The following is a 20048-nucleotide window of genomic DNA, read 5'->3' as shown; positions in this document are numbered from 1 at the left end:
TCAAGTTTTAGGGGGTGGCAATTCCAACATTGGTTCACATCGAGGTATAGGAGGCCAATTCGAGGAAGGGTCGCAAGCAAGCAATTCTTGGCAACAAGGACCTTTGCAAGGACCCTATGATCCTAATGTCTATCAACCTTTCATACTAAGTGGAACACACCCTCGTTAGAATTTTTTTCCATCCGTATGCTGGTACGCAAAATCGTGATCTCACACACTTTCTTCACAACTCCGCGTAGCTGACCAGCAAGTGCACTGGGTCGCCCAAGTAATACCCTACATGAGTATGGGTCGATCCCACGGAAATTGTTGGCTTGAAGCAAGCTATGGTAATCTTGTAAATCTCAGTCAGGCAGATTCAAATGGTTATGGGATTTTGATAATTAAAAGACAGATAAAACATAAAATAGGATAGAGATACTTATGTAATTCATTGGTAGGAATTTCAGATAAGCATATGGAGATGATTTGTTCCTTTTGAATCCCTGCTTTGCACCTGCTTTCATCCAGTAATCTGTACTCCTTTCCATGGCAAGCTGTAGTTGGGGGATCACCGTTGTCAATGGCTACCGTCCGTCCTCTCAGTTAAAATGGTCTGACTATGGGTTACGTAGGGCTAATCATCTGTCGGTTCTCACTTGTGCTGGAATAAGAGTTCACTTGTGCTGGAATAAGATCTAATGATCCTTTTGCCACTGTCACTGCGCCCAGCACTCGTGAGTTTGAAGCTCGTCACAGTCATCCTATCCCAGATCCTACTCGGAATACCACAGACAAGGTTTAGACTTTTCGGATCTCAAGAATGCTGCCAATTGATTCTAGATTATACCACGAAGACTCTGATTTCACGGAATGGAAGGTTCTGTTGTCAGGAGAGGCAACCCTGTGTCTTGGACCAAGAGGCCAAGAGATATACATTCAAGCTTGTTTTCAGGTATAACAGAAGTGGTTGTCAGACTGATGCTAGGGCATCTAGCTAGTTTCACTAACCTTTTTTTTACTGTTTTAGGGTAGTTTCATGCATTTTCTTAGTGAATAAGGCAAGTTTTACACCTTGATTCAAGCAACTATTATGAATTTTACATGATTTTATAAGGATTTTGCAAGGATTGAATGACAAATTGATGATGCATAATCTCATGACTTGGGCTAGAGCTTCGATGCACTTTATTTGCTTGATTTCAGGACAAAGGAAGCAAGAAAGAACCACGTTAGTAGCCACGTTAATCTAGTTAACATGACCACTAACGTGGAATGGGAATGAGCTTGCAACGTTAATGAGAAAATTGATCACCAATAACGCCTGCGAAGCCATCATAAGCCCACGTTAATTGCCATGTTAACTAGGTTAACGTGGTAGTTAACGTGAAGATAAAGAGAGCTCCAGCGTTAGTGGTAAACGTGAACACCACTAACGCTCCAAAAGTTGGCAATTAGCCACGTTAAGAGTCACGTTAACTTAGTTAACGTGAACTCTAACGTGAAAGGGAGGAACAATGCCAACGTTAGTGACACTCACCTTTGTCACTAATGTTGGATCAAGCTAGCATTGCCCACGTTAGTGGTCACGCTAAGACCACTAACGTGAAAGTTAATGGGGAGCTAAGATTGATGAGCCAATGTTAGTGACACTCACCTTTGTCACTAACGTTGGAGATGGCATTCACTACCACGTTAGTGGCCACGTTAACTTAGTTAACGTGAGCTCTAACGTGGAGAGTAGGGGTGTTTGGAGTGTTAGTGACAAAGGTAAGTGTCACTAATACTCTCGAAGATGAGGCATGCCCATGTTAAGAGCCATGTTAGTTATACTAACGTGAACTCTAACATAGGGACAAGGGGCATAAGGCAACGTTATTGGAAAAGGTGATTGCCAATAACGCTTGCGAAGGTTCATAAGGCAATGTTAGTGGTCACGTTAGTACCACTAACGTTGAAGTTAACGTAGACTATATGGGTTTGGAACGTTAGTGAAAAAGGTGATTGCCATTAACGTTCTCGAACCCACAATTTCACCTAACGTTAACATCACTAACGCCTATGCCTAACTCACACTTTTCTGCAAGCTGAGCCCACTAAAGATTGTAACTGCTTCAACTCAAGATCTAAGGCCTACATCCAAGACTTGAAGAACTCACTAGAAGATCAGGAAGAGTAGTATATATAGGAGTAGTTTTGAACTATAGGGAAGCTTGGCACTTTGGGAAATTACCCTCTGTATATTTACTTTTCTGCATTTTCTAATCATGCATTCTTTTCTACCATTTTTCATTTCTAGAGCTATGAACAACTAAACCCCATTCATTGGGTTAGGGAGCTCGGTTGAAATTTGATGAATCAATTATAGTTTTCATTCTTCTTCTTCTTTCCTCTCTTTTGATTTACTAGAAAGCTTTTGATCTTAATTCAATTGGTTAGATGTATTGGAAAAGAAACTTTACATAATTGGATCTCCTCTGAGCCTTGGAAAAGGGATGAGGAGATCATGCTAGAAATGCTTTCTCATGTTGGACCAAATTGGGGTCTGGGCGGATATAGTGACATGTAATCCTCCTAACACTTTGATTTGGAAATACATGTGGTATAATCAGTGACCACACTTCATCTCTTCCCATGAGCAATTAAATCAAGAAATTGGGCAATTGTTCAAGCTTAGAGAGATTGGGTTGCCAAGGAATTGGAACCCAATCACTTAAGATTGCCAAGGAGATCAATAGATGCTTTGATTGAGGAAGAGATGAAAATGAATTTGATCTAGAGAATACAACATCTCCTGAGCCCAATGAATTCCCCATTTTTGATCTTACCCATTCTCTTTACTTTCTGCCATTTATTTCCCTGCTCATTTCCCCAAATCCCTATTTAAGATTCTGCACTTTATTTTCTGCTATTTACTTTCCTGCTATTTAATTTTATGCAATTCTCAAACTATACTCTGTTTGGCTCAACTAGCATACTCGTCCGACTAAAGTTGCTTGACCAATCAATCCCTGTGGGATTCGATCTCACTCTATTGTGAGTTTTTACTTGACGACAATTCGGTATACTTGCCAAAGGGAAATTTGTTGAGAGACAAGTTTTCATGCATCAAGTTTATGGCGCCGTTGCCGGGGATTGATTTTGTATCAACAATGATTAAGTTGGAAGTTCACTAGATTGAGCATTTTTCTTTTGTTGGTTTATTTTATTCAGTCGTTTACCTTCAGTTTATTTAGTTTCTTCCACATCCCCTATACCCTCTCAGTTTTCTTTCTTTCTTTGTTATTATTTACAATTCTGCTCACTAACCCATTAACTGTTTGATAACTTGCACCACTCACACTAACAATCACTCTAACAAGAATAATCTCTTCATTTTATCTCTTACTGTGTGCTTTGTTAGTTGTATGACAGGAAGAAGAGGCGGAGCTTCAACTTCCTTCAATTCAGAACCTGAAAGGACCCTCCGGAGACTAGAGAGGGAAGCAAGAGGGAAAGGAGTTGTTGGTGATGAGGAAGAGGAAGAGTATTTTGAAATAAACATGAAGGAGAATTTGGAAAACAATCATGAAGGAGAAGCTCACAACCATGCCAGAGAAGGCCCTGTAAATCATGCTGGGCAAGAAAGGAGAGTTCTAGGCTCCTACATCAATCCAAATCCAGAAAATTGTGGAAATAGCATCCAAAATCCCACCATACATGCCAACAACTTTGAATTAAAACCCCAGCTCATCACCCTTGTTTAGAACAACTGCTCATTTGGAGGAAGTGCCCAAGAAGACCCCAATCAACATCTAACCACCTTCCTGAGAATATGTGACACTGTGAAGTCTAATGGAGTCCACCTGGATGTCTATAGGCTGCTTTTGTTCCCTTTTTCACTCAGGGACAAAGCATCCAAGTGGATGGAGTCCTTCTCAAAGGAGAGCTTAACAAATTGGGAAGATGTGGTGAACAAATTTTTGGCAAGATTCTACCCTCCTCAAAGAATTAACAGGATGAGAGCCGAGGTGCAAACTTTCAGGCAACAAGATGGTGAAACTCTCTATGAGGCATGAGAAAGATTCAAGGACTTAACAAGAAGATGCCCAACTGACATGTTCAATGAATGGGTTCAACTTCACATTTTCTATGAAGGCCTTTCTTATGAGTCAAAGAAAGCTGTAGACCATTCCTCAGGGGGCTCTCTAAACAAGAAGAAAACCATTGAAGAGGCCATAGATGTCATTGAGACGGTAGCTAAGAATGACTACTTTTATGCTTCTAAAAGAAGCAACACTCGAGGAGTAATGGAGCTGAACCACATGGATGCATTGCTGGCTCAAAATAAGATTATCACCAAGCAGCTAGCAGATCTTGCCAAGAAGGTGGAGGAAAACCAAGTTGCAGCAGTCATCATTTTATCACCAGCTCAAGAAGGAGTGAATATAGGAGAAGAAGGTGACTGGGAACAAACCAATTATGTTAGAAACTCACCTAGACAAATCCATGATCCGTACTCCAAAACTTACAACTCTGGATAAAGAAATTACCCTAACTTTGGATGGGGAAATCAACAAAACCAAGGCTAAGACCAGAGACGCCACAACCACAATCCCAACAACAATGCAACTCACCAACATACCTCATATATATCCTATCAACAACCACCTAATCCCAACCCACCATCACTAACTGAGGATAGACTTTCCAAGATTGAGGCTCTACTTAAAGACATATGTAAAGAAGTCCAAGACAACAAGGTGTTCAAGGATGAAGTGCGAGCTAATATCAAGAACCAAGGGGAAACCATCAAGAGACTGGAGTCCCAAGTAGGGTATTGGTGGACAAAATTGTGATCTTCAACAATGGCTCCAATAATTTGGTAGCTCTTCACACGTGAATTACACTTAGTCACAACTCCACACAACTAACCAGCAAGTGCACTGGGTCGTCCAAGTAATACCTTACGTGAGTAAGGGTCGATCCCACGGAGATTGTTGGTATGAAGCAATCTATGGTCATCTTGTAGATCTCAGTCAGGCTGATTCAAATGTGATTGGATTAGATAATTAAAAGATAAATAAAATAAACAGGAAATAAAGATAAAGTTACTCATGTAATCCAATGGTGGGAATTTCAGATAAGCGTATGAAGATGCTGTGTTCCTTTCGAATCTCTGCTTTCTTATTACATTCATCCAATCCTTCTTACTCCTTTCCATGGCAAGCTGTATGTAGGGCATCACTGTTGTCAATGGCTACATCCCATCCTCTCAGTGAAAAAGGTCCAAATGCTCTGTCACAGCACGACTAATCATCTGTCGGTTCTCAATCAGGTTGGAATAGAATCCCGTGATTCTTTTGCGTCTGTCACTAACGCCCAGCCTTTAGGAGTTTGAAACTCGTCACAGTCATTCAATCCCGAAATCCTACTCGGAATACCACAGACAAGGTTAGACTTTCCGGATTCCCATGAATGCCGCCATCAATTCTAGCTTATACTACGAAGATTCTGATTAAGGAATCCAAGAGATATGCGCCCGGTCTAAGGTAGAACGGAAGTGGTTGTCAATCACGCGCGTTCATAAGTGAGAATGATGATGAGTGTCACGGATCATCACATTCATCAAGTTGAAGTGCAACGAATATCTTAGAACAGGAATAAATCGAATTGGGTAGAAAATAATAGTAACTGCATTGAAACTTGAGGTACAGCAGAGCTCCACACCCTTAATCTATGGTGTGTAGAAACTCCACCGTTGAAAATACATAAGTGAAAGGTCCAGGCATGGCTGAATGGCCAGCCCCCATGATCTGAGAACTAAACGTCCCAAGATGTCTAATACAATAGTAAACTATCCTATTTATACTAGACTAGCTACTAGGGTTTACAGGAGTTAGTAATTAATGCATAAATCCACTTCCAGGGCCCACTTGGTGTATGTTTGGGCTGAGCTTGATCTATCCACGAGTTAAGGCTTCTTTTGGAGTTGAACGCCAAGTTGTAACATGTTTTGGGCGTTCAACTCCGGTTTGTGACGTGTTTCTGGCGTTTGACTCCAGACAACAACATGGAACTGGCGTTGAGCGCCAGTTTACGTCATCTAATCACTAATAAAGTATGGACTACTATATATTTCTGAAAAGCACTGGATGTCTACTTTTCAACGCCGTTGAGAGCGTGCCATTTGATGTTCTATAGCTCCAAAAAATTCATTTCGAGTGCAGGGAGGTCAGATTCCAACAACATTAGCAGTCCTTTGTCAGCCTCCTATCAGAGTTTTGCTCAGGTCCCTCAATTTCAGCCAGAAAATACCTGAAATCACAGAAAAACGCAAAAACTCATAGTAAAGTCCAGAAATGTGAATTTAGCATAAAAACTAATGAAAATATCCCTAAAAGTAGCTTGATCCTACTAAAAATACCTAAAAATAATGCCAAAAAGCGTATAAATTATTCGCTCATCACAACACCAAACTTAAATTGTTGTCCCCAAGCAACTGAAAATCAATTAAGATAAAAAGAAGAGAATATACTATAAATCTCAAAATATCAATGAATATTAATTCTAATTAGATGAGCGGGACTTGTAGCTTTTTGCTTCTGAACAGTTTTGGCATCTCACTTTTTCCTTTGAAGTCTAGAATGATTGGCTTCTATAGGAACTTAGAATTTCAGATAGTGTTATTGATTCTCCTAGTTAAGTTTGTTGATTCTTGAACACAGCTACTTTTATGAGTCTTGGCCGTGGCCCTAAGCATTTTGTTTTCCAGTATTACCACGGGATACATAAATGCCACAGACACATGACTGGGTGAACCTTTTCAGATTGTGACTCAGCTTTGCTAGAGTCCCCAGTTAGAGGTGTCCAGAGCTCTTAAGCACACTCTTTTTGCTTTGGATCACGACTTTAACCACTCAGTCTCAAGCTTTTCACTTGGACCTGCATGCCACAAGCACATGGTTAGGGACAGCTTGATTTAGCCGCTTAGGCCTGGATTTTATTTCCTTGGGCCCTCCTATCCATTGATGCTCAAAGCCTTGGATCCTTTTTACCCTTGCCTTTTGGTTTTAAGGGCTATTGGCTATTGGTTTTAAAATTGAAAAATTGACTTGACTTGTAAGAAACAACTAAATTTTAAAATTTTTTTGACTAAGTCAACCCAAAATTTCAAAAATTTGGAGAGAAATAAGGAAAAGATATTTTTTTTTTGAATTTTTGATGATGAGAGAGAAAAACATAAAAATGACTCACAACATGAAAATTATGAATCACAACTCATGATGCATGCAAGAACACTATGAATGTCAAGATGAACACCAAGAACACTTTGAAGATCATGATGAACATTAAGAACATAATTTTGAAAAATTTTTTATGCAAAGAAAACATGCAAGACACCAAACTTAGAAATCTTTAATGCATGGACTCTAACAAACGAAAAATGCATATGAGAAACAACAAACAACACAAAACAAGAAAACATCAAGATCAAACAAGAAGACTTGTCAAGAACAACTTGAAGATCATGAAGAACACCATGAATGCATGAATTTTCAAAAAATGCAAGAAAAATTTTTAAAGCATGCAATAGACACCAAACTTATAAATTGACTCAAGACTCAAACAAGAAACACAAAATATTTTTTGTTTTTATGATTTTATGAAATTTTTGTATTTCTATTATTTTTTCGAAAATTATATTTTTTTTGAAAAATGAAAATACAGAAAAATTTTTGAAAGGATTTTGAAAACTTTTTTTTGAAAAGAAAATAAAAGAAAATTACCTAATATGAGCAACAAGATGAACCGTCAGTTGTCCATACTCGAACAATCCCCGGCAATGGCGCCAAAAACTTGGTGGACGAAATTGTGATCATCAACAATGGCTCCAATAATTTGGTAGCTCTTCACACGTGAATTACACTTAGTCACAACTTCGCACAACTAACCAGCAAGTGCACTGGGTCGTCCAAGTAATACCTTACGTGAGTAAGGGTCGATCCCATGGAGATTGTTGGTATGAAGCAATCTATGGTCATCTTGTAGATCTCAGTCAGGCTGATTCAAATGTGATTGGATTAGATAATTAAAAGATAAATAAAATAAACAGGAAATAAAGATAAAGTTACTCATGTAATCCAATGGTGGGAATTTCAGATAAGCGTATGGAGATGCTGTGTTCCTTCCGAATATTTACTTTCTTTTTACATTCATCCAATCCTTCTTACTCCTTTCCATGGCAAGCTGTATGTAGGGCATCACTATTGTCAATGGCTACATCCCATCCTCTCAGTGAAAAAGGTCCAAATTCTCTGTCACAGCACGGCTAATCATCTGTCAGTTCTCAATCAGGTTGGAATAGAATTCCGTGATTTTTTTGCGTCTGTCACTAACGCCCAGCCTTCAGGAGTTTGAAGCTCGTCACAGTCATTCAATCCCGGAATCCTACTCGGAATACCACAGACAAGGTTAGACTTTCCGGATTCCCATGAATGTCGCCATCAATTCTAGCTTATACCACGAAGATTCTGATTAAGGAATCCAAGAGATATGCGCCCGGTCTAAGGTAGAACGGAAGTGGTTGTCAATCACGCACGTTCATAAGTGAGAATGATGATGAGTGTCACGGATCATCACATTCATCAAGTTGAAGTGCAACAAATATCTTAGAACAGGAATAAATCGAATTGGATAGAAAATAATAGTAACTGCATTGAAACTTGAGGTACAGCAGAGCTCCACACCCTTAATCTATGGTGTGTAGAAACTCCACCGTTGAAAATACATAAGTGAAAGGTCCAGGCATGGCCGAATGGCCAGCCCCCATGATATGAGAACTAAAATTCCCAAGATGTCTAATACAATAGTAAACTATCCTATTTATACTAGACTAGCTACTAGGGTTTACAGGAGTAAGTAATTGATGCATAAATCCACTTACAGGGCCCACTTGGTGTATGTTTGGGCTGAGCTTGATCTATCCACGAGTTGAGGCTTCTTTTGAAGTTGAACGCCATGTTGTAACGTGTTTTGGGGCGTTCAACTCCGGTTTGTGACGTGTTTCTGGCGTTTGACTCTAGACAGCAACATGGAACTGGCGTTGAGCGCCAGTTTATGTCGTCTAATCACGAATAAAGTATGAACTATTATATATTGCTGGAAAGCTCTGGATGTCTACTTTCCAACGCTTCTAAGAGCGCGCCATTTAGAGTTTTTTAGCTCTAGAAAATCTATTTCGAGTGCAGGGAGGTCAGATTCCAACAACATCAGCAGTCCTTTGTCAGCTGGTGGACGAAATTGTGATCAGCAATAATGGCTCTTTGGCATGTGCATAAAAATTAACTCAGCACTTTCTTTCCACAACTCCGTTCAACTTAACCAGCAAGTGTACTGGGTCATCCAAGTAATACCTTATGTGAGTAAGGGTCGATCCCACAGAGATTGTTGGTATGAAGCAAGCTATGGTCACCTTTTAAATCTCAGTTAGGCAGATTAAATTGATTCATGATAGGTTCGAAAATTAATAATAAACAGAAAATAAAATAGGATAGAAATACTTATGTAAATCAATAGTGGGAATTTCAGATAGGCGTATGGAGATGCTGTGCTCCTCTTGAATCTCTACTTTCTTATTACATTCATCCAATCCTTCTTACTCCTTTCCATGGCAAGCTGTATGTAGGGCATCACCATCTTCAATGGCTATTTTTCATCCTCTCAGGAAAATGGTCCTATGCGCTGTCACTGCATGGCTAATCGCCTGGAGGCATCACCCTTGTTGATGGCTACATCCCATCCTCTCAGTGAAAATGGTCCAAATGCTCTGTCACAGCATGGCTAATCATCTGTCGGTTCTCAATCAGGTTGGAATAGAATCCCTTTATTCTTTTGCGTCTGTTACTAAAGCCCAGCCTTCAGGAGTTTGAAGCTCGTCACAGTTATTTAATACCGGAATCCTACTCGGAATACCACAGACAAGGTTAGACTTTCCGGATTCCCGGGATCCTACTCGGAATACCACAGACAAGGTTAGACTTTCCGTATCCCCATGAATGCCGCCATCTATCTAGCTTATACCACGAAGATTCTGTTGGGGAATCTAAGAGATATGCGCCCGGCCTAAAGTAGAACGGAAGTGGTTGTCAGTCACGCGCGTTCATAGGTGAGAATGATGATGAATGTCACGGATCATCACATTCATCAAGTTGAAGTGCAACGTATATCTTGGAATAAAAATAAAAGAGAATTGAATATAAAGTAATGGTAATTGTATTGAAACTTGAGGTACAGCAGAGCTCCACACCTTTAATCTATGGTGTGCAGAAACTCCACCGTTGAAAATACATAAGTGAAAGGTTCAGGCATGGCCGAATGGCCAGCCCCCTAAAATGTGATCAATGGCCCCCTAAGATGAAGAATAAAACAAAACTGAAACCAAAGATGAAACATGGTCAAAAGACGGCTAATACACTAGTTAAATATCCTATATATACTAGACTAGCTACTAGGGTTTACATGAGTAAGTAATTAATGCATAAATCCACTTCCGGGGCCCACTTGGTGTATGCTTGGGCTGAGCTTGATCTATCCACGAGCTGAGGCTTCTCTTGGAGTTGAACGCCGAGTTATAGCGTGTTTCTGGCGTTCAACTCCGGGTTATGACGTGTTTCTGGCATTTAACTCCAGACAGCAGCATGTACTTGGCGTTGAGCGCCACTTTACGTCGTCAATTCCCGAATAAAGTATGAACTATTATATATTGCTGGAAAGCTCTAGATGTCTACTTTCCAACGCCGTTGAGAGCTCGCCATTTGGAGTTCTGTAGCTCCAAAAAATCCATTTCGAGTGCAGGGAGGTCCGAATCCAACAGCATCAGCAGTCCTTTTGTCAGCCTTTTTCAGAATTTTGCTCAAGTCCCTCAATTTCAGCAAGAAATTACCTGAAATCAAAGAAAAACACACAAACTCATAGTAAAGTCCAGAAATGTGAATTTAACATAAAAACTAATGAAAACATCCCTAAAAGTAGCTTGAACTTACTAAAAATTACCTAAAAACAATGCCAAAAAGCGTATAAATTATCCGCTCATCACAACACCAAACTTAAATTGTTGCTTGTCCCCAAGCAACTGAAAATCAAATAGGATAGAAAGAAGAGAATATACTAGAAATTCAAAATATCAATGAATATTAGTTCTAATTAGATGAGCGGGACTTGTAGCTTTTTTCTTCTGAACAGTTTTGGCATCTCACTTTTTCCTTTCAAGTTTAGAATGATTGGCTTCTCTAGGAGCTTAGAATTTTGGATAGTGTTATTGATTTTCCTAGTTAAGCATGTTGATTCTTGAACACAGCTACTTATGAGTATTGGCCGTGGCCCTAAGCACTCTGTTTTCCAGTATTACCACCGGATACATAAATGCCACAGACACATAACTGGGTGAACCTTTTCAGATTATGACTCAGGTTTGCTAGAGTCCCCAGTTAGTGGTGTCCAGAGCTCTTAAGCACACTCTTTTGCTTTGGATCACGACTTTAACCACTCAGTTTCAAGCTTTTCACTTGGACCAGCATGACACAAGCACATGGTTAGGGACAGCTTGGTTTAGCCGCTTAGGCCTGGATTTTATTTCCTTGGGCCCTCCTATCCATTGATGCTCAAAGCCTTGGATCCTTTTTACCCTTGCCTTTTGGTTTTAAGGGCTATTGGCTTTTTCTGCTTGCTTTTTTTTCTTTTTCTTTCTATTTTTTTTTGCCAAGCTTTTGCTATTCACTGCTTTTTCTTGCTTCAAGAATCAATTTCATGATTTTTCAGATTGTCAATAACATTTCTCTTTGTTCAACATTCTTTCAAGAGCCAACAGTTTTAACATTCATAAACAACAATATCAAAAGACATATGCACTGTTCAATCATTCATTCAGAAAACAAAAAGTATTGTCACCACATCAATATAATTAAACTAAATTCAAGGATAAATTCGAAATTCATGTACTTCTTGTTCTTTTGAATTAGAGCATATTTCATTTAAGAGAGGTGAAGGATTAATGGATTTTATTCAGAGCTTTAAGACATGGTTACTACATACTAATGATCATGAAGTAGAGACACAAAATATAGATAAACATAACATAGAAACTAAAAAACAGAAAGAAATAAGAACAAGGAATGAATCCACCTTAGTGGCGTCTTCTTCTTGAAGGACCAACAATGTCCTTAAGCTCTTCTATGTCCCTTCCTTGCCTTTGTTGCTCCTCCCTCATTGCTCTTTGATCTTCTCTTATTTCATGAAGAATGATGGAGTGCTCATGATGTTCCACCCTTAATTGTTCCACATTGTGGCTTAAATCTTCTAAGGAAGTGTTGAGTTGTTCCCAATAGTTGTTGGGAGGAAAGTGCATCCCTTGAGGCATCTCAGGGATTTCTTGATGATGAGCTTCTTCATGCATCTCTTGAGAACCGTGGAGGGTCTCTCTTGCTTGCTCCATCCTCTTCTTGGTGATGGGCTTATCCTTTTCAATGGAGATGTCTCCTTCTATGATAACTCTAGCTGAGTAACATAGATGGCAAATAAGGTGAGGAAAAGCTAGCCTTGCCATGGTGGAGGGCTTTTCGGCTATTTTGTAGAATTCATTGGAGATGACTTCATGAACTTCTACTTCCTCTCCAATCATGATGCTATGAATCATGATGGCCCGATCCACAGTAACTTCAGATCGGTTGCTAGTGGGAATGATGGAGCGTTGAATGAACTCCAACCATCCTCTAGCCACAGGCTTGAGGTCCAGTCTTCTTAGTTGGACTGGCTTGCCTTTGGAGTCTCTCTTCCATTGAGCTCCTTCCACACATATGTCCATAAGGACTTGGTCCAACCTTTGATTAAAGTTGACCCTTCTAGTGTAGGGGTGTACATCTTCTTGCATCATGGGCAAGTGGAACGCCAACCTCACATTTTCCGGACTAAAATCTAAGTATTTCCCCCGAACCATTGTGAGATAATTCTTTGGACTCGGGTTCATACTTTGATCATGGTTCCTAGTGATCCATGCATTGGCATAGAATTCTTGAACCATTAAGATTCTGACTTGTTGCATGGGGTTGGTTAGGACTTCCCAACCTCTTCTTCGGATCTCATGTCAGATCTCCGGATACTCATTTTTCTTGAGCTTGAAAGGGACCTCAGGGATCACCTTCTTCTTTGCCACAACATCATAGAAGTGGTCTTGATGGCTTTTGGAGATGAATCTTTCCATCTCCCATGACTCGGAGGTGGAAGCTTTTGTCTTCCCTTTTCCTTTTCTAGAGGATTCTCCGGCCTTAGGTGCCATTGATGGTAATGGAAAAACAAAAAGCGTATGCTTTTACCACACCAAACTTAAAATATTGCTCGCCTTCGAGCAAGAGAAGAAAGAAGAGAAGAAGAAGAAGAAGAAAATATTGAGGGGAAGGGGGAGTATGGGATTCGGCCAAGGTATAGAAAAGGGGGTTGTGATGTGTGAAAATGAAGTGGAATGGAGGGGTTTATATAGGGAAAGGGGAGAGGGTAGGTTCGGTCATTTTAGGGTGGGTTTGGGTGGGAAAGTGTTTTTGAATTTTGAAGGTGGGTGGGGTTTCTGGGGAAGAGTGGATGGATGTGAATGGTGAATAGGTGATGGGTAAGAGAGATTGAGGTGATTGGTGAAGGGTTTTGGGAAAGAGTGTTTATTGGGAAGAGAGATTCAGAGATTGAAGTTGTTGGGAAGTGTGACATGGGGGGAAGAGTGTAAATAGGATTAGGAGGTAAGGTGGGAATATGTTAGGTGGAGATCCTGTGGGGTCCACAGATCCTGAGGTGATCCTGTGGGGTCCACAGATCCTGAGGTGTCAAGGAATTCCAACCCTGCACCAAATAGGCATGTAAAATGCCTTTGCATACCATTCTGGCGTTTAAACGCCGAGGTGATGCACGTTCTGGGCGTTCAACGCCCATGTAAAGCATGTTCTGGGCGTTCAACGTCCATATGTAGCATGTTTCTGGCGTTGAACGCCAGTTCCATGCTTGTTACTGGCGTTCAGCGCCAGCTTTTCTCAAGGCACATTCCTGGCGTTCAAATGCCAGAATGTTGCTTGTTTCTGGCGTTCAGCGCCAGATTCATGCTATGTTCTGGCGTTGAACGCCAGCCAGATGCTCCTTACTGGCGTTGAACGCCAGTCTGTCCTTCCTCCAGGGTGTGATTTTTCTTCTGCTGTTTTTGATTCTGTTTTTAATTTTTATATTTTTTTCGTGACTCCACATTATCATGTACCTAATAAAACACAAAATAACAATAAAATAAAATAAAATAAAATAAAAATTAGATAAATAAAATTGGGTTGCCTCCCAACAAGCACTTCTTTAATGTCAATAGCTTGACAGTGGGCTCTCATGGAGCCACAAAGGTGATCAGGTTAATGTTGTATAGTCCCGACACCAAACTTAGAGTTTGGATATGGGGTCTTAACACCAAACTAAGTGTTTGGTTGTGGCCTCCCAACACCAAACATAGAGTTTGACTGTGGGGGCTCTTTTTGACTCTGAACTGAGAGAAGCTCTTCATGCTTACTCTCTTTTGTCACAGAGGGATGGCCATGTGCCTTAAACACAAGGTAGTCCCCATTCAATTGAAGGACTAATTCACCTCTGTTGACGTCTATCACAGCTCCTGCTGTAGGTAGGAAAGGACTTCCAAGGATGATGCATTCATCCTCTTCCATCCTAGTGTCTAAAATTATGAAATCAGCAGGGATGTAAAGGCCTTCAACCTTTACTAACACATCCTCTACTATTCCATAAGCTTGTCTCAATGATTTGTCTGCCAATTGTAATGAGAACAAGGCAGGTTGTACCTCAATGATCCCCAGCTTCTCCATTACAGAGAGTGGCATAAGATTTATCCCTGACCCCAGATCACATAGAGCTTTTTCAAAGGTCATGGTGCCTATGGTACAAGGTATTAAGAACTTGCTAAGATCTTGTCTCTTTTGAGGTAAAATTTTCTGAATCCAGGTGTCTAGTTCCCTGATGAGCGGATAATTTATACGCTTTTTGGCATTGTTTTTAGGTAGTTTTTAGTAAGTTCAAGCTACTTCTAGGGATGTTTTCATTAGTTTTTATGTTAAATTCACATTTCTGGACTTTACTATGAGTTTGTGTGTTTTTCTGTGATTTCAGATAATTTCTGGCTGAAATTGAGGGACTTGAGCAAAACTCTGAAAGAAGGCTGACAAAAGGACTGCTGATGCTGTTGGAATCTGACCTCCCTGCACTCGAAATGGATCTTCTGGAGCTACAGAACTCCAAATGGTGCGCTCTCAACGTCGTTGGAAAGTAGACATCCAGAGCTTTCCATCAATATATAATAGTCCATACTTTATTCGGGAATTGATGACGTAAAGTGGCGCTCAACGCCAAGTACATGCTGCTGTCTGGAGTTAAACGCTAGAAACACGTCATAACCCGGAGTTGAACGCCAGAAACACGCTATAACTCGGCGTTCAACTCCAAGAAAAGCCTCAGCTCGTGGATAGATTAAGCTCAGCCCAAGCATACACCAAGTGGGCCCAGGAAGTGGATTTATGCATCAATTACTTACTCATGTAAACCCTAAGTAGCTAGTTTATTATAAAAAGAACATTTAACTATTGTATTAGATATCTTTTTGACCATTCGGTCTTTTGATCATTCAGGGGGCTGGCCATTCGGCCATGCCTGAACCTTTCACTTATGTATTTTCAACGGTAGAGTTTCTACACACCATAGATTAAGGGTGTGGAGCTCTGCTGTACCTCAAGTTTCAATACAATTAACATTACCTTATATTCAATTCTCTTTTATTCTTATTCCAAGATATACGTTGCACTTCAAATTGATGAATATGATGATCCATGACACTCATCATCATTCTCACCTATGAACGCGCGTGACTGACAACCACTTCCGTTCTACTTTAGGCCGGGCGCATATCTCTTAGATTCCACAACAGAATCTTCGTGGTATAAGCTAGATAGATGGCGGCATTCATGGGGATCCGGAAAGTCTAACCTTGTCTGTGGTATTCCGAGTAGGATTCCGGTATTGAATGACTGTAACGAGCTTCAAATTCTTGAAGGCTGGGCGTTAGTGACAGACGCAAAAGAATCAAGGGATTCTATTCCAACTTGATTGAGAACCGACAGATGATTAGCCGTGCCGTGACAGAGCATTTGGACCTTTTTCACTGAGAGGATGGGATGTAGCCATCAACAAGGGTTATGCCTCCAGACGATTAGCCATGCAGTGATAGCGCATAGGACCATTTTCCCGAGAGGATAAAAAGTAGCCATTGAAGACGGTGATGCCCTACATACAGCTTGCCATGGAAAGGAGTAAGAAGGATTGGATGAATGTAATAAGAAAGTAGAGATTCGAGAGGATTCTAGCATCTCCACACGCCTATCTGAAATTCCCACCGTTAATTTACATAAGTATTTCTATCCTATTTTATTTTCTGTTTATTATTAATTTTCGAACTCATTATAAACCAATTTAATCTGCCTAACTGACAAATACAAGGTGACCATAGCTTGCTTCATACCAACAATCTCTGTGGGATCGACCCTTACTCATGTAAGGTATTACATGGATGACCCAGTACACTTGCTGGTTAAGTTGAACGGAGTTGTGTCCACACATAGCCAATAGCCATTAAATAAATCTCATGCAAATACAAAGAGGGTCACAATTTCGTCCACCAAGTTTTTGGCGCCGTTGCCCTGGATTGTTCGAGTATGGACAACTGACGGTTCATCTTGTTGCTCAGATTAGGTAATTTTCTTTTCAAAATCTTTTTCAAAATTTTTCTTTTCTTTTTCGTTTTTACAAACTTTATTTTTGAAAAATTAATAAAAATCCAAAAAAATTAATAATATCATAAAAATCAAAAATATTTTGTGTTTCTTGTTTGAATCTTGAGTCAATTTTTAAGTTTAGTGTCAATTGCATGCTTTAAAAATTTTTTCTTGCATTTTTCGAAAATTCATGCAATCAAAGTGTTCTTAACGATCTTCAAGTTGTTCTTGGTAAATCCTCTTGTTTGATCTTGATGATTTCTTGTTTTGTGTTGTTTTTTTTTATCATATGCATTTTTCGTTTGTTAGAGTCCATGCATTAAAGATTTCTAAGTTTGGTGTCTTGCATGTTTTCTTTGCATCAAAAATTTTTCAAAAACATGTTCTTGATGTTCATCATGATCTTCAAAGTGTTCTTGATGTTCATCTTGACATTCATAGTGTTCTTGCATGCATCATGTGTTTTGATCCAAAATTTTTATGTTTTGGGTCATTTTCGTGTTTTTCTCTCTCATAATTAAAAATTCAAAAATCAAAAATATATCTTTTCCTTTTTTCTCTCCAAATTTTTGAAATTTTGGGTTGACTTGGTCAAAAATTTTCAAAATTAGTTGTTTCTTACAAGTCAAGTCAAATTTTCAATTTTAAAAATCTTATCTTTTCAAAATCTTTTTCAAAAATTATATCTTTTTCATTTTGTTTCTATTTTTCAAAAATTTCAAAAATCTTTTTCAAAATATTTTCAAAATTTTTTTCTTATCTTTATATCAAATTTTCGAAAATTAGCTAACAATTAATGTGATTGATTCAAAAATTTGAAGTTTGTTACTTTCTTGTTAAGAAAGGTTCAATCTTTAAATTCTAAAATCATATCTTGTAGTTACTTGTTAGTTAAGTAATTAATTTTAATTTTAAAAATTAAATCTTTTTCAAACATATCTTTTTATCACATCTTCTTATCTTATCTTTTTATCATATCCTTTTCAAAATTTTATCTTTTTCAAAAATTTGATTTTAAAAATATCTTATCTAACTTCTTATCTTCTTATCTTTTTAAAATTTGATTTTAATATCTTTTTCAACTAACTATTTGACTTTTTGTTTGTTTCTTATCTTTTTCAAAACCACCTAACTACTTTTCCCTCTCTGATTTTCGAAAATATCTCACCTCTTTTTCAAAAATTCTTTTTGTTCTAAATTTTAATTTTAATTATATTTTATCTTTAATTTTCGAAAATTACTAACCCCTTTTTAAAATTATTTTCGAAATTCTCCCTCTCTTTTCTTATTCTATTTAATTATTTAATTACTAACACTTCTCTTCACCTCTCTCCATCTAAATATCTGAATCCCCTCTGCTACATTCTTCTCCCCTTTCTTTTTCTACTAACATAAAGGAATCTCTATACTGTGACATAGAGGATTCCTCTTCTTTTCTTGTTTTCTTCTCTTTCATATGAGCAGGAACAAGGAAAAAGGCACTCTTGTTAAAATTAATCCTGAACCTGAAAGGACTCTGAAGAGAAAACTAAGAGAAGCTAAACTACAACAATCTAAAGGTAACCTTTCAGAAATATTAGAACAAGAGAAGGAGATGGCAGCCGAAAATAATAATAATGCAAGGAGGATGCTTGGTGACTTCACAAAACCAACGTCCAAATTTGATGGAAGAAGCATCTCCATTCCTGCCATTGGAGCCAATAATTTTGAGCTTAAGCCTCAACTAGTTGCTTTAATGCAACAGAACTGCAAGTTTTATGGACTTCCATCTGAAGATCCTTACCAGTTTTTAACTGAGTTCTTGCAGATTTGTGAGACTGTTAAGACGAATGGAGTTGATCCTGAAGTCTACAGACTCATGCTTTTCCCTTTTGCTAAAAGAGACAGAGCTAGAATATGGTTGGATTCACAACCTAAGGATAGCCTGGACTCTTGGGATAAGCTGGTCATGACTTTCTTGGATAAATTCTTTCCTCCTCAAAAGCTGAGCAAGCTTAGAGTGGATGTTCAGACCTTCAAACAGAAAGATGGTGAATCCCTCTATGAAGCTTGGGAAAGATACAAGCAGCTGACCAAAAGGTGTCCATCTGATATGTTTTCAGAATGGACCATATTGATATTTATATATGGTCTATCTGAGTTTTCGAAATGTCATTGGACCATTCTGTAGGTGGATCAATTCACCTAAAGAAAACACCTGCAGAAGCTCAAGAACTCATTGACATGGTTGCAAATAACCAATTTATGTACACCTCTGAGAGGAATTCCGTGAATAATGGGACACCTCAGAGGAAGGGAGTTCTTGAAATTGATGCCCTGAATGCCATATGGCTTAGAACAAAGTGTTGACTCAGCAAGTCAACATGATCTCTCAAAGTCTGAATGGATGGCAAAATGCATCCAGTACTAAAGAGGCAGCTTCTGAAGAGGCTTATGATCTTAAGAACCATGCAATGGCAGAGGTCAATTACTGGGCGAACCATATGGAAACACCTACAATTCATCATGGAGAAATCATCCAAATTTCTCATGGAAGGATCAACAAAAGCCTCAACAAGGCTTTAACAATGGGACGTAATAGGCTGAGCAATAGCAAGCCTTTTCCATCATCTTCTCAGCAACAGACAGAGAATTCTGAACAAATACTTCTAATTTAGCCAATCTAGTCTCTGATCTGTCAAAGGCCACTTTCAGTTTCATGAGTGAAACAAGATCCTCCATCAGAAATCTGGAGGCACAAGTGGGCCAGCTGAGTAAGAAAGTCATTGAAACTCCTCCCAATATTCTCCCAAGCAATACAGAAGAGAATCCAAAAGGAGAGTGCAAGGCCATTGATGTAATCAACATGGCCGAATGCACAAGGGAGGAGGAGGACGAAAATCCTAGTGAGGAAGACCTCCTGGGACGTCCCTCAAGTAAGAAGGAGTTTCCTATTAAGGATCCAAAGGAATCTGAGGCTCATATAGAGACCATAGAGATTCCATTAAATCTCCTTCTGCCATTCATGAGCTCTGAAAACTATTCTTCCTCTGAAGAGGATGAAGATGTGACTGGAGAGCAAGTTGCTCAATATTTAGGAGCTATCATGAAGCTGAATGCCACGTTGTTTGGTAATGAGACTTGGGAAAGTGAACCCCCCTTGCTCATTAATGAACTAGATACCTGGATTCAGCAAATTTTACCTCAAAAGAGACAAGATCCTGGCAAGTTCTTAATACCTTGTACCATAGGCACCATGAC

The 20048-nt window shown here is 39.1% G+C and overlaps 1 non-coding gene across 1 annotated transcript; it reads right to left on the bottom strand.

Moving 5' to 3' along the window:
* Nucleotides 1-18798: 18798 nt before the first annotated feature.
* Nucleotides 18799-18905, bottom strand: LOC130938571 (small nucleolar RNA R71). The gene has a single exon (XR_009069732.1). It is a non-coding gene; the product is annotated as a small nucleolar RNA R71 (small nucleolar RNA).
* Between the last annotated feature and the right edge of the window lie 1143 nt (nt 18906-20048).

The sequence above is a fragment of the Arachis stenosperma genome, chromosome 6 (genome assembly GCF_014773155.1).
Source record: "Arachis stenosperma cultivar V10309 chromosome 6, arast.V10309.gnm1.PFL2, whole genome shotgun sequence".
In the NCBI taxonomy this organism is placed as follows: Eukaryota; Viridiplantae; Streptophyta; class Magnoliopsida; order Fabales; family Fabaceae; genus Arachis; species Arachis stenosperma.
Note: the sequence above shows the minus strand (reverse complement) of the source record. Positions and strands in the feature narration are given on the sequence as shown.